The sequence below is a fragment of the Ahaetulla prasina genome, chromosome 13, assembly GCF_028640845.1.
Source record: "Ahaetulla prasina isolate Xishuangbanna chromosome 13, ASM2864084v1, whole genome shotgun sequence".
Classification (NCBI taxonomy): Eukaryota; Metazoa; Chordata; class Lepidosauria; order Squamata; family Colubridae; genus Ahaetulla; species Ahaetulla prasina.
This window is the reverse complement of record NC_080551.1, coordinates 12382566-12395669: the sequence shown is the minus strand read 5'-3', so window position 1 is coordinate 12395669 and position 13104 is coordinate 12382566.

Sequence of the window (13104 nt, the reverse complement as noted above, 5' to 3'; positions counted from 1 at the left end):
TTTGCTATAACAAAATAAGTCCTCGACTTACAAGCATTTGCTTAGTTACCATTCAAAATTATGAACGATGAAAAAAGGGACTTATGACTGTTTTTCACACTTATGGCCTTTGCAGTATCCCCATGGTCATGTGATTGAAATTTGGAAGCTTGGCAATTGGCATGTATTTATGGTGGTTGTAGTCTCCCGGGGGTCACGTGATCACCTTTTGCAAACTTCTGACAAGCAAACTGTCAGAATATTCATGAACTGGAATGGAGACATGGTAACAAAGTCAGCTAATGAATAGGCATGGCAACTGGGTCAGACAATGGGGACTGTTTGGAAACTGAAACAGTTTGGAGGCTGGGCATGGCTCAGCTCTGAGTCTGCTGACTGAAACTGATCTCTCCTCTGCCTGTGTTTTGCCTGTAACTGCTACTACATTGAAAGAATCTGCTGTTTGTATTGTATGTGTTATTATGTATATAAAGAGAAGTTAATGAATCCTGCTGAATCAGTAATCTGTGTGTGCTTTCTGGATATGATTTCTGCAACAAACTCTGATACAAACTCAATGGGCCAGCCAGATTCACTTAACAATTGTGTTACTAACTTAACAACTGCAGCAATTCACTTAACATCTGTGGCAAGAAAGGCCGTAAAATGGGACAAAACTCATTTAACAACTGTCTCGCTCAGCAGTGGAAATTTTGGGTTCCATTGTGGTTGGAAGTCAAGGGGTATCTGTAATCAACATTTTAAAAATGAATCAAGCATCAATTTACTTTAATCTATCGCATGATTTTTAAACGTTTCCTTTACTTCACCTTTTTTTAAAAAAAAAATGATAAGGGAACCTTTAAGGTGAATGTAGATAAACACAACCATTTAGAAATCAAAGGGCTAAGTAGTTCAATTAATGCTGGAATCTTGCAAATTCATCATACCAGTATAACTCCGCTTGACGCCTGTCTCTTAAATAATGCAAAAACTTCAACATAGATGTTCTTTTTGCACACAACTTTCTAAAATATATACCCATGGGAGGAATAATCTTTTTCAAAGCATAGTTTTTAAAGCACATTACAGTACAGTACATTGCCTGCTCTCTACATGTGTTGCAGTCAAATTCATTTTGTCAATCGACACAATTAACGCTCGTCGAAGTCTACGGTGGATTTATTTTACCCCGTTCTAGAGGTGAAACTTCTCAATATGGTGAGGATAATGTCGAGTTTCTCTTGACATGCACAGATCTAATGTACATGCACAGATCAGAAATCCTGTATGCAAAAAAAGTATAATAAAATCTCCCTCAAGACAAGCTCAACTGATAATGACTTCATAGAGCAGTGGCCCTCAACCTTTTCTTCAGCAGGGACCCCCTTTAAATACATTTTGGGGCCAAGGACCATGACCATGAACCACCAAGTCTTAAGATTTAAATCATAACATTTCTTTAAGTCTTCGTGGACCCCAGGATGACATCACACTCCTCTGTGGACACAGTTTGTGTCGTGTCCCACTCCTCCGCTGACGGCCGGGTCAGGGAAATCCGAATCAGGCTTGCCTCTGCAGCTCTGCCCAAAGTCCTAGCAAAGTCCTCAGAGCAGGCAGGAGACCAGTAAGTGACTTCAGCAAGATAAGTTCAACTTTGCCTGACTCAGAGACTGCCAGAAAGCAGATCCTTTATATAGGCCATGGGGTGTGGCTCCATGACTCAGCACTCATTAAGGCCTGCCCCTCCCTTCCTTCTGTTGCCTCCGCCTATCCAATCTTCTGATGCGAGGGTCACTCCAATCAGCTGTTGGAAGTAAACTTTCCTCAGGCTCACATGCTGTGGAGGAGGGGGAGGGGTCTAGCTGCTCCGTTTGCCTGGGCATGGAGCCAGGGCTGGGACCGGGAGGTGCCCCCTCCTCTGCAGCTTGTCTGGGCATGGAGCCAGGACTGGGGCCGGGAGGCATACATTCCTCCGTGTTCGGGAGCAGATAAGCAGACCCCGGCTGCGGTGAGAGCGGACAAGACACAACAGTTTGAGAGCCACTGCCATAGAGTATTCTTGGCCACAAGGTAGATGATGCATCCCATTTCATTCTTTGTGGTGCTTCTTGGCACTTCTTCATGTTCTTACTCTAGCGTATCAACTTTGGATTTTTATTCAAATGCTTACCATGCGAGCTGTGAGATCAGCTAAGCAAAAGCCACTAGAGCATCTGTGACAGATGACCACACATTCTATTTCAAGACCTTCAGTGAAGTGAATCAAACTTGATTGCAGAAAATATGACTTCTACAACAGAGTTGTTAATGCTTGGAACTCATTACCTGACTCCATAGTCTCTACTCAAAATCCCAAAATCTTCAACCAAAAACTGTCTACTATTGACCTCACCCCATCCCTAAGTGGGCTAAGTTATAAGGGGCGTGCATAAGAGCACAACAGTGCCTACCGTTCCTGTCCTATTATTCCCTTTATTATATCAAATTAATATAGCTAATGCATATTCTTTACTTTATATATATATATATATATATATATATATATATATATATATATATATATATATATATTTATATATATATATATATTCTTCATGATATGTTTTTTACTTTTGACAATGTTTATGTATACTGTTATGACAAAATTAAATAAAAAAAAAAAGAAGGAGAACCAGACATTTTGGGTTGCATCTGTTCTTTTGGCTGATACCTTGTATAGTCAGTTGTATAATCAGGAAGCTCCTCCTAAGGCAGGGATGTCAAATGCAAATTCATTGAGGTCCTAATGTTTAGCCCAAACCTACTTTTTTTAAGCTGGTTCTGATTCTTCCCTCTCGGACAATAGAACGTCAAGGTCATTTTTTTTTCTTTTTTCACAAAACTTTCTAATTAAGTCCATTCCATTTTCTATTTGAAAAGGGAATGGCCTATCAAAGTTTGGAATTTGCTATTGTATCTATCTTCAGTCTTCTCTCGCATAGGCTAGGCTTACCTAGATTCTTTTCTCCTCTTCTAACAGACTTGTTTTCCAAGCTTCTCACCATCTTAACAGCCTTCTCCCTGAACTAGCTCCAATTTATCATTGTCTTTTTTGAATGATGATGTTGTAAAGACTTTGGGAACTAGCTGGTGACGGAGGAATTCATTGACTGTGAGAAGAAGTACTGAGTCCAGATGTTCAGGGCCGTGGGAAGGAAATGTTTGAAAGAGATAGCCTTAGCTTCACACAATTTCTTTTTCTCGTGGTCTCATAATTTTTATTAAATAAATTTTGAATGATTATGATGTATTATTTTTGATTGTTTTCGGGGGAAGTTAGGAATTGATGATTGTAGGGGTATAATTAAGTTGGGACGAAATTTTTTTAGCATATGTTTGTTTTATTTTTAACTATACCTGGTGCTCGTTCCGGGAAGTCGGGGGAGGGGTTGTGAAGGGAGGGGGGAGGGGGGAAAGGGGAAAAAATTTCTGTAAAACTTTTTGAATAAAAAAATAAATAAATAAATTTTAAGAGAATAAAAACAATACAAATTTTTGAAATAAAATGATAAAGTAGTAAGTGAAAAAGGTATGAAAAGGAAGGGAGGGGGAGAGGGAGGGGAGAGGAAAGGAGAGAAAGGAAAGGAGAGGAGAGGAGGCCTACAATTTTGATAAACAATCTACTCTTTCACGCTTTCTCTTTTTGAAAAAGGAGTGACATTTGCTCTCCTCCAGCCTTATACGATATTACCCCTAAAAGCTTTCAGAAAATACTGAGGTTCTATTGTCACCTGTGCCTTAAAATATAATCCATCTAACATCAAAAAACTTTTTATTTAAATGTATCTGTTTAAATGTATCTTTATTAGACACGTTTTTTTTAAAAAATGTATCTAATAAATGGATTACCCTCTCCTTAAAAAGGAAATCCCTAAACTGAAGCTCTCTCCAGTATCATGTGAAATGTGACTAATGGTGCAACAATGGTTTAACCAATAGATGTATTTCTGTTGTTTCAGTTTGTCAGAGCCTTCCCTACTGTGTGATCGGTGGTGGTATTCAGCCGGTTCTATCCAGTTCAAGTGAACCGGTAGCGGCGGCTGCGGGAGGCTCTGGCCACCTGCCCGAAAGTCATCATGTCCCAATTTCAATGCTCTGAGCATGCGCACACGTGCTCACATTTGTGATCCGGTAGCGAAGGTAATGTTGTGTCTCGTCCGATCTCACCACAGCCGGGGCCTTCTTATCTGCTTCCGAACACGGAGGAATGTCCTAGTATGCCTCCAGCCCCCAGCTCTGGCTCCATGCCCAGGCAAACGGAGCAACTAGACCCCTCCCCCTCCTCCACAGCATGTGAGCCTGAGGGAGGTCAATTGCCAACAGCTGCAGACTGGAGTGACCCTCGCGTCAGAAGACTTGATAGACGGAGGCAACAGAAGGAAGGGAGGGGCAGGCCTGGATAAGTGCTGAGTCATGGAGCCACACCCCATGGCCTATATAAAGGACCTGCTTTCTGGCATTCTCTGAGTCAGGCCAAGTCTAAACATATCTTGCTGAAGTCACTTTCTGGTCTCCTGCCTGCCCTGAGGACTTTGCTAGGACTTTGGCAGAGCTGCAGAGGCACGCCTGATTCGGATTTCCCTGACCCGGCCATCAGCGGAGGAGTGGGACAAGACAGGTAAATGACTACCACCCCTGTGTGTGATGGTTAGGCTATGACTTGGAAACCTGCCAACTCCGGGTAATATCGGCGATCTGCAATTAAAAAGCTGGAAATGTGCACATTTCCTCCAATTGTTTTTTTCCAGGTTACTTTTCATTCACTTAGCTTCAATATCGTTTTGGGATGATCCGGCCAAGAAAACACAGCAAAAAAAAAATGAAAATCAATTTCATCAGGCTTTTGAAACTAATCCTGACTGAAATTCTAGAAGAAGCCGATTGTAGAACACAGAAAGCATGCAGAAAGCATGTTATCTGATCCTATTAACGCACAAAAAGTAACTCCAATGAAAGAGACTATATGTAGCTCAGGGCTGAATTATGGAGTCCCTAGTGCTCTCTGAGTTTGGCTGTTTCCTTGCAAACATTTCAATACCCGATTAAGTAACATCATCAATGTGGGTGAGTGTGGGGTTTGCTCATTGTTTCAGTTCTTCTTATTGAGTTTTGAGGAAAATGTTAAACATTCAAATTAAAGAAAAAGTGTGGAACCCCTGCATTTTTTTTCCTTTGACTTTAAAATAATGCTGTGATAACACTAAAAGAGTGAAAGCTCCCCCCGACACACACACATACTTAAAAAGAAGCCTGTCTTAAATATAAAGTGATTCCAGTTTAATTCATGATGGATCCAATTCATAGAATAGAGTTCATTTCCCTCTTGCTTTGGAGAACCATAGTTGTTGTGACCTAGGCCTAAGTAGTTATTACCAGACACAATCAGTCCTAAATAAACATATTTTATTAGAGCAGCTGAGAATTACTTCATTCCAAAACAAATCCTTCAGAAAAAGTCCTTCAGCCTTATCACAAACTTTTATCTTCTTTGGCACCCTGCCAAAGGCTTTTGTTGGCAAGAACCCCACGAAGTTCAGAAACAAGAGACAACAGCTGAAACAAATATAGCAACATTGCTTTCCTACAAAGAGCCCAAGAGCCTTTGCTGTTCTTTTAAGCCTTATGGGAGGATCCTGGCCTTACTCCTGAGTCATCTTTTTTGCTTTAGCTGCTATTGCCTTCTGGCAGTTCTTCGCATGCGTGCACTAGGAACAGGCTCCTCCTGTTCCTCTGCCTCTCTGCTGCCAACCTCTGGAGGCTCTGGAGTCTGTGCATCACTCCCAGATGGCCTTGGCCCCATCTCTGCCTCTGATGCAGAGCCCTTGTCCAGGCCTTCCCCTGACTCCAGGACTGGCCCATTGTCCTCCCCAGCCTCCTCACTGTCCGACTCGGCTGCTAGCTCTGTGGGCTGCTGGTGGACTACAACAATAACTTAAGGAAAAGAATCAGATGAAATTGAGGAGCCTGTTAGGCCTGCCTCTGTTCAAAACCCAAGAAAGAAAGTCCCCGACTCAATTGATGTAGAGAAAAGATACTTTTATGGAGTTTGAAATCATAGTGGCTAAAGCAAGGCAAGATCTGATTCAAAAGGTGCAAAAGTTACAGGTTGAAAATTTCCACAATTCTTCCCCACCCCCCCACCCCAGGGACCCAGGCTGAATGTCCAATTCACGTCCCGCATAAATGTCATGTGAAGCCAGGGGTGGGCTTCAAAAATTTTAGCAAGGGGTTCTCTGCCCAGTTGCTGGGTGGGCGTGGCCATGGTGGGCGTGGCCTAATCGGCCTCCTGCACCATGGCAGTGGGGCGTTTTTGCCCTCTCCAGGCTCCGGTGGGTGAAAACATCCTCCCCAGGCACCAGAGCCCCTCTGGAGGCTGGAAACGGGCCCATTTCCACCCTTCCTGTTCTTCGGGTAGCCTCGTTTTTTGCCCTCCATGTGCGCCCTACACTTACCTGTATCCAAAACGGGCCGCATGGGGACTCCTGGGAGGAGAGGGTTGGGGTGGACAGGGCCAGCCATGAATGGGATTTGGGGGTTCTCTGAAATGCACAGAATCTTAGCTAGAGGTTTTCCTGAACCCCTGCAAACCCCCAGCAGCCCACCCCTGTGTGAAGCTCATCTTCAGGTATTTCTCCTGTCTGGAGTTTTAGGACAGTTGGCCTTGACTGGATGTAAAGAACTCCACTCAGCTACACAGTAATTCTTGAGAGCAACCCTCCCTTTTAGTTCACATGGGCCTTCACCCACCAGCTCACTTCCCAAACCAAATAACATGCCTGCCCCCGATAATATGGCAGCCAATAGCAAGCATGCATCAAAGGCAAACCCCATGCTGCAGATCCGGCTGACAGAGCCATTAGAAAACCTAGTTAGGAAGAAGACGAGAATGTATCTTCTCTAGTCAATGTTATCCCAGTGGGATTTCTTCAGGTCCACCAGGGGAAGTAAACGTGTTATGGAATCTCTTTCCTTCTCAGAAGTAACTTAGAATAGGGTATCCTCAGGCTGTATTGTTCCCAATAACTTCCCCCAAATCACATACCAACTAGAAACTTGAAAAATCTTTTGGTTTGTGCAGATTTGTACAAATTGCCCCACTGGTTGATTGTTCTCCATTAGGTAATTTTTTCCTTAATTCTTGGTTGCTTCTCTCCTTGATTAGTTTCCATCCATTGTTTCTTGTCATGCCTTGTCATGCCTTGTCATGCCTTGTCATGCCTTGTCATGCGGAGAATAGGTTGCCAGCTTAAAGTTGCCAACTTTAAGTACACTCAGCTGTACTTTTCCACCCCGGGCCACCCCAACAAAGCTATCGAAGTGCTGTCCCGGTGTCTGGAAGCCGTACAGGTCTGGATGGGGAGAAACAGGCTCAAGCTCAATTCCTCCAAGACGGAGTGGTTGTGGATGCCGGCACCCTGGTACAGTTAGCTGCAGCCGCGGCTGACTGTTGGGGGTGAGTTATTGGCCCCAATGGAAAGGGTGCGCAACTTGGGCGTTCTCCTGGATGGACGGCTGTCGTTTGAAGATCATTTGACGGCCGTCTCCAGGAGAGCTTTTTATCAGGTTCGCCTGATTCACCAGTTGCGCCCCTTCCTTGACTGCGATGCCCTATGCATAGTCACTCATGCGCTCGTGACCTCTCGCTTGGACTACTGCAATGCTCTCTACATGGGGCTCCCCTTGAAGAGCACCCGGAGGCTCCAGTTAGTTCAGAATGCAGCTGCGTGGGTGATAGAGGGAGCCCCTCGTGGCTCCCATGTGACACCACTCCTGCGCAGGCTGCACTGGCTACCTGTGGTCTTTTGGGTGCGCTTCAAGGTTTTGGTTACTATCTTTAAAGCGCTCCATGGCATAGGGCCGGGTTACTTACGGGACCGTCTACTGCCACCGATTGCCTCCCACCAACCCGTACGCTCTCACAGGGAGGGACTCCTTAGGGTGCCGTCCGTCAGGCAGTGCCGGCTGGCGACACCCAGGGGAAGGGCCTTCTCTGTGGGGGCTCCCACCCTCTGGAACGAACTTCCCCCAGGACTCCGCCAGCTTCCTGACCTTCGAACCTTTCACCGCGAGCTTAAGACACATATATTTATTTGCGCAGGACTGGCCTAGAATTTTAGTTTTTAAATTTTAGCTTTTTAAATGGGGTTTTTTATTATTTTAATTATAATTTTAAATTTGGCCTAATTCAATAAGTTTTTTAAATGTTGTTTTTATCTTGTATTTATTCTTGTGTTGTTTTATCAGGCTGTAAACCGCCCTGAGTCCTTCGGGAGATGGGGCGATATAAAAATTTGATTAAATAAATAAATAAATAAATAAATAAATAAATAAACTTTGGAGACGGCTGCCTAAAATTGTTTGATTCTGTGCAACATATGGCGGGGAATCTAAATAGATTGACCTGCCATTTTCCCGCCACTTATTAAATTCTAGATACCTCCCTCAGTATCAGAGGTTACATGAGACAGGGAAGGAAGGGAAAAAAGGGTTTTCTCAGAATTTGGAATGGCAAAATGGCCAGTAGGTAAATAAGTTTTAAAATAAAAATAAAAGCTTGATCCAATAAAGAAAACAGAAGGAATACTAGGGTGGAAATGGATTTCATTGTGAGCAGGGTTAATCAAACCTGCAAATCAAATCAAATCAAACCTCCGGTAACATTGTATTGCTAACTAGGGCATACAAAACCTTTGCCAGACCAATTCTTGAATAGAGCTCATCTGCTTGGAATCCACACTGTATATCGGACATTAATATGATTGAGTGGGTCCAGAGGTACTTCACAGGAAGACTATTCCACTCCTCTATTCACAATAAAATTCCCTATGGCACAAAACTTGAAATTTTGGGCTTGGACAATCTGGAACTGCGCCGCCTATGGTCTGATCTAAGCACAGTACACAAAATTATCTGCTACAATGTCTTACTTGTCAATGACTTCTTCAACTTCAACCTCAATAATACACGAGCAAACAATTGGTACAAACTCAAGGTAAACCACTCCAAACTCGATTGCAGAAAATACGACTTCAGCAGCAGAGTGGTCAACACCTGGAATGCTCTACCTGAGTCCATTGTCACATCCTCAAGCCCCCACAGCTTCAACCTTAAACTACCGTGGACCTCATCCCACTCCTAAGAGGTCTGTAAAGGGGACGTGCATAAGCGCACCACCATGCCTACCGTCCCTGTCTTACTGTCCCCATTTATCTGTATTTACTTTGTTTGTTCATGTTTATGTTCATACTTATACTTGCTACCTTGTACATGTTTGACAAACTAATAAATAAAAATACAACTACAAAATTTAAGATGGGTAGATTTCAACTCCCAGAAGTTAACTTTAAGGCTAGTTCAGTGGTGGCCTGAGACTAACCCCAGAAGGTCTTCAAGGAAGCCCAAAGTGACCCAACACTCAATTCAAAGACACTGCCTCCCTAAAGCACTTTTCAGTCAGCCAACCATTGTAAAGAGATTTCAAATGCACTTGACTTTGCTATTTTGTCATAATTAATAATACAGTTGTAATAAGAAAATCTGTATTTCAAATCCCAGTATATTACATTAATGTCAAATCCTATAATTTCAATCCTTTCCATTTTCAAAGTAGTTCTTTTTAAAAAAAAGATGAAGAAGAAGAAGAGGGGGAAGGGCAGTGGATAAATGTTGAAAGCAAGCTCAATTATTGAAAGTATTTGGCTGGTAGGATAAAGATACCAGCACACAAATAGGATTAGCTTGTGTGAAAAATTATTGATGGCCATGCAATTTACACAGGGTTCATAAGCTTAGCAGCTGCTCTCTCATGATCGGGATTTCTTTGCTTATATCTTCAACCACAAGGAAGTCATGCTCTCTTTCCTACCCTGGACTAAGGATTTAAGTATCTTGAGTAAACAAGGTCTTTTGTGGTCCCTATCACTTAGAAGGGATGCAGTGGCTCAGTGACTAAGACCCTGAGCTTGTTGATTGAAAGGTCGGCAGTTCAGCGGTTTGAATCCCTAGTGCTATGTAAAGGGGGGAGCTCCCAATACTTGTCCCAGCTTCTGCCAACCTAGCAGTTCGAAAACATGTAAAAAATGCAAGTAGAAAAATAGGTACCCCCTTTGCTGGGAAGGGAACAGCGTTCTGTGTGCCTTTGGCATTGAGTCATGCCGGCCACATGACCACGGAGACGTCTTCAGACAGCGCTAGCTCTCCGGCTTTGAAACAAAGATGAACACCACCCCTTAGAGTCAGGAACGACTACCACATATGTGCGAGGGGAACCTTTATATAAGATGGTCTATCAGAAAAACCACCAATGCCATCATCTTATCACTAAGTGAGAAGAGAAAAGGCTGAGGTTTTAAAAGTATAAAAAATATTCAGACTTCAATATTGCAAATTATTTTGTTTGACAAGTCATAAAATAAATTAACTCTATCTCATACATAGACCCACAAACATCTTCACCATGCTATTCTCTGATGTCCTTCAAAAATAGTTCAATTGTCAAGCTTGGCTCCAGATTAATGTAGAAGAGTTCAGATACTGTATCTTAATGGCAAAGTTCTCTTAATTAAACTACACACATCTTACAGTAATGACTATCACTGATGGTAAAATCAGAACCATGAAAGCCATGTTATTCCTTATGAATTATGGAAATGAAAGTTGGAAGTTTGAAGAAGCACAGGATAGGAAGACTATTATCAGGTTTGAACTTTGGTGCTGGAGAAGATTCCTGAGAATATTGTGGAGAGCTAAGAAAACAAACTAATGAACCCTTGGACAAATGGGTCCTTGAGTGGCGCAGACTGTTAAAACAGTCTGTTATTAACAGCAGCTGCCTGCAATTACTGCAGGTTCTAGTCCCACCAGGCCCAAGGTTGACTCAGCCTTCCATCCTTTATAAGGTAGGTAAAATGAGGACCCAGATTGTTGGGGGGGCAATAAGTTGACTTTGTATATAATATACAAATAGGATGAAGACTATTGCTTAACATACTGTAAGCCACCCTGAGTCTTCGGAGAAGGGCGGGGTATAAATGTAAATAAATAAATAAATAAATAATAAATCAACCTTGCATTCTCACTCGAGGTACAAATGACTATGCAAAAATTTCAGATACTTTATGCAAAAACTTACCTTTACAGGAAAGGCTGTAATGCTGGAAGGAAAAACAGTGACACCTTGGTGGTGGTGGTTGTTAGTTGCAAGGTTGTGTCTGACCCATCACGACCCCATGGACAACGTTCCTCCAGGCCTTCCTGTCCTCTACCGTTCTGTGGAGTCCATTTAAGCTCACGCTGACTGCTTCAGTGACTCTATCCAGCCACCTCATTCTCTGCTGTCCCGTTCTTCTTTTGCCCTCAATCTTTCCCAGCATTAGGCTCTTCTCCACTGAGTCCTTCCTTCTCATTAGGTGGCCAAAGTATTTGAGTTTCATCTTCAGGATCTGGCCTTCTAAAGAGCAGCCAGGGTTGATCCCCTCTAGGACTGACCGGTTTGATTGCCTTGCAGTCCAAGGGACTCGCAGGAGTCTTCTCCAGCACCAGAGTTCAAAGGCCTCAATTCTTTGGTGCTCAGCCTTCTTTATGGTCTAACTTTCACAGCCATACATTGCAACTGGGAAAACCATAGCCTTGACTACACACACTTTTGTTGGCAGGGTAATGTCTCTGCATTTTAGTATGCTGTCTAGATTTGCCATAGCTTTTCTCCCCAGGTATCCCCAATTGATACCTTGGTACTCAACTGCTTTGAAACTCATCCAATTTGGTACTCAATACATTTTGACATGAAAATTTTGTCCTGGTACTCACCATTTATTTGGTACTCAACACACAAGCTCGAACTTGTCAGAGTCAGCTGCCTTGTGACTCATTACATTATTCCTTATGGGTAAATTTTGTTTGGTACACTTCTTACTTCCTGGAACCAAATAACAATGAATACCAAGGCAGCAAGGTGGATGAACGTGGTTGCAGCGCAATGGACGCATGGTTGGAAGACCTGAAAGAATGTATTAGTGATAGATTGTCATGAGAAAAAAAAATCTATCTTTATTGTTGCTAGAGTCAAAAATGACTTGATGGGATGCAATCAATCGGTCATCAATGGGGTGTCAGAAACAAAGCTTTTCAAAATGAGGACACCTTTTTGTTCTCAAATCCACATTTGCTTCATATTTTACACTGCACAAATTCTATTCCCGAAGTTTTCAGCAGGAATTCGCGATGCCCTACAGAGCTGCAGCAATCCTGTTTTCCCTATTATAAGCATGGAGTTTTCAGGCATTTTACTAATCATTCATCTGCCAGATTTCAGAAGATTTAAAAGAAAAATCCGGTGCTGGTTTCATAGGCAACGATAAAAGGAACTGCAGATGTATAGTCTAAAACCTCTCCTTTCTCTCTTCTAACTTGGTGATGGTATCTCTCTCCCTTTTTTTTAAAGCCCAAAACTGTTACAATTGTCAGTAAGAATTTAAGGGTGAAGTCTTTGATTGTCTTAAATAATAGAAATCATCATTGCGAGAAAGAAAACAAGGTTTGGGGAAAGTTAATTTAACTATCTGAATATTAGTTTATTTATTTATTTTTATTTATTTATTTGTCAAGCATATATAAGATAACTGATAAAACTATAAACATAAATTATGAATACATGAATTGGATACGAATAAATGGGGACAGTAGGACAGGGAAGGTAGGCACGTTGGTGTGCTTATGCACACCCCTTACAGACCTCTTAGGAATGGGGTGAGGTCAACAGTAGACAGTCTAAGGTTGAAGTTGTGGGGGTTTGAAGATGTAACCACAGAGTCAGGTAGTGCATTCCAGGCATTTATTTATTTATTTATTTATTTATTTATTTATTAAATTTTTATACCGCCCTTCTCCCGAAGGACTCAGGGCGGTGTACAGCCAAAGTAAAATACAAAATATATACAATTAAAACGGATTTAAAATATAAAATTACTAAATGGCTCAGAATTAAAATGAATTTAAAATTTAAAATACTAATAAAACCCAATTTAAAATCAATCCATTTATGCCAGTCCCGCTTGAATGAATAAATATGTTTTTAGCTCACGA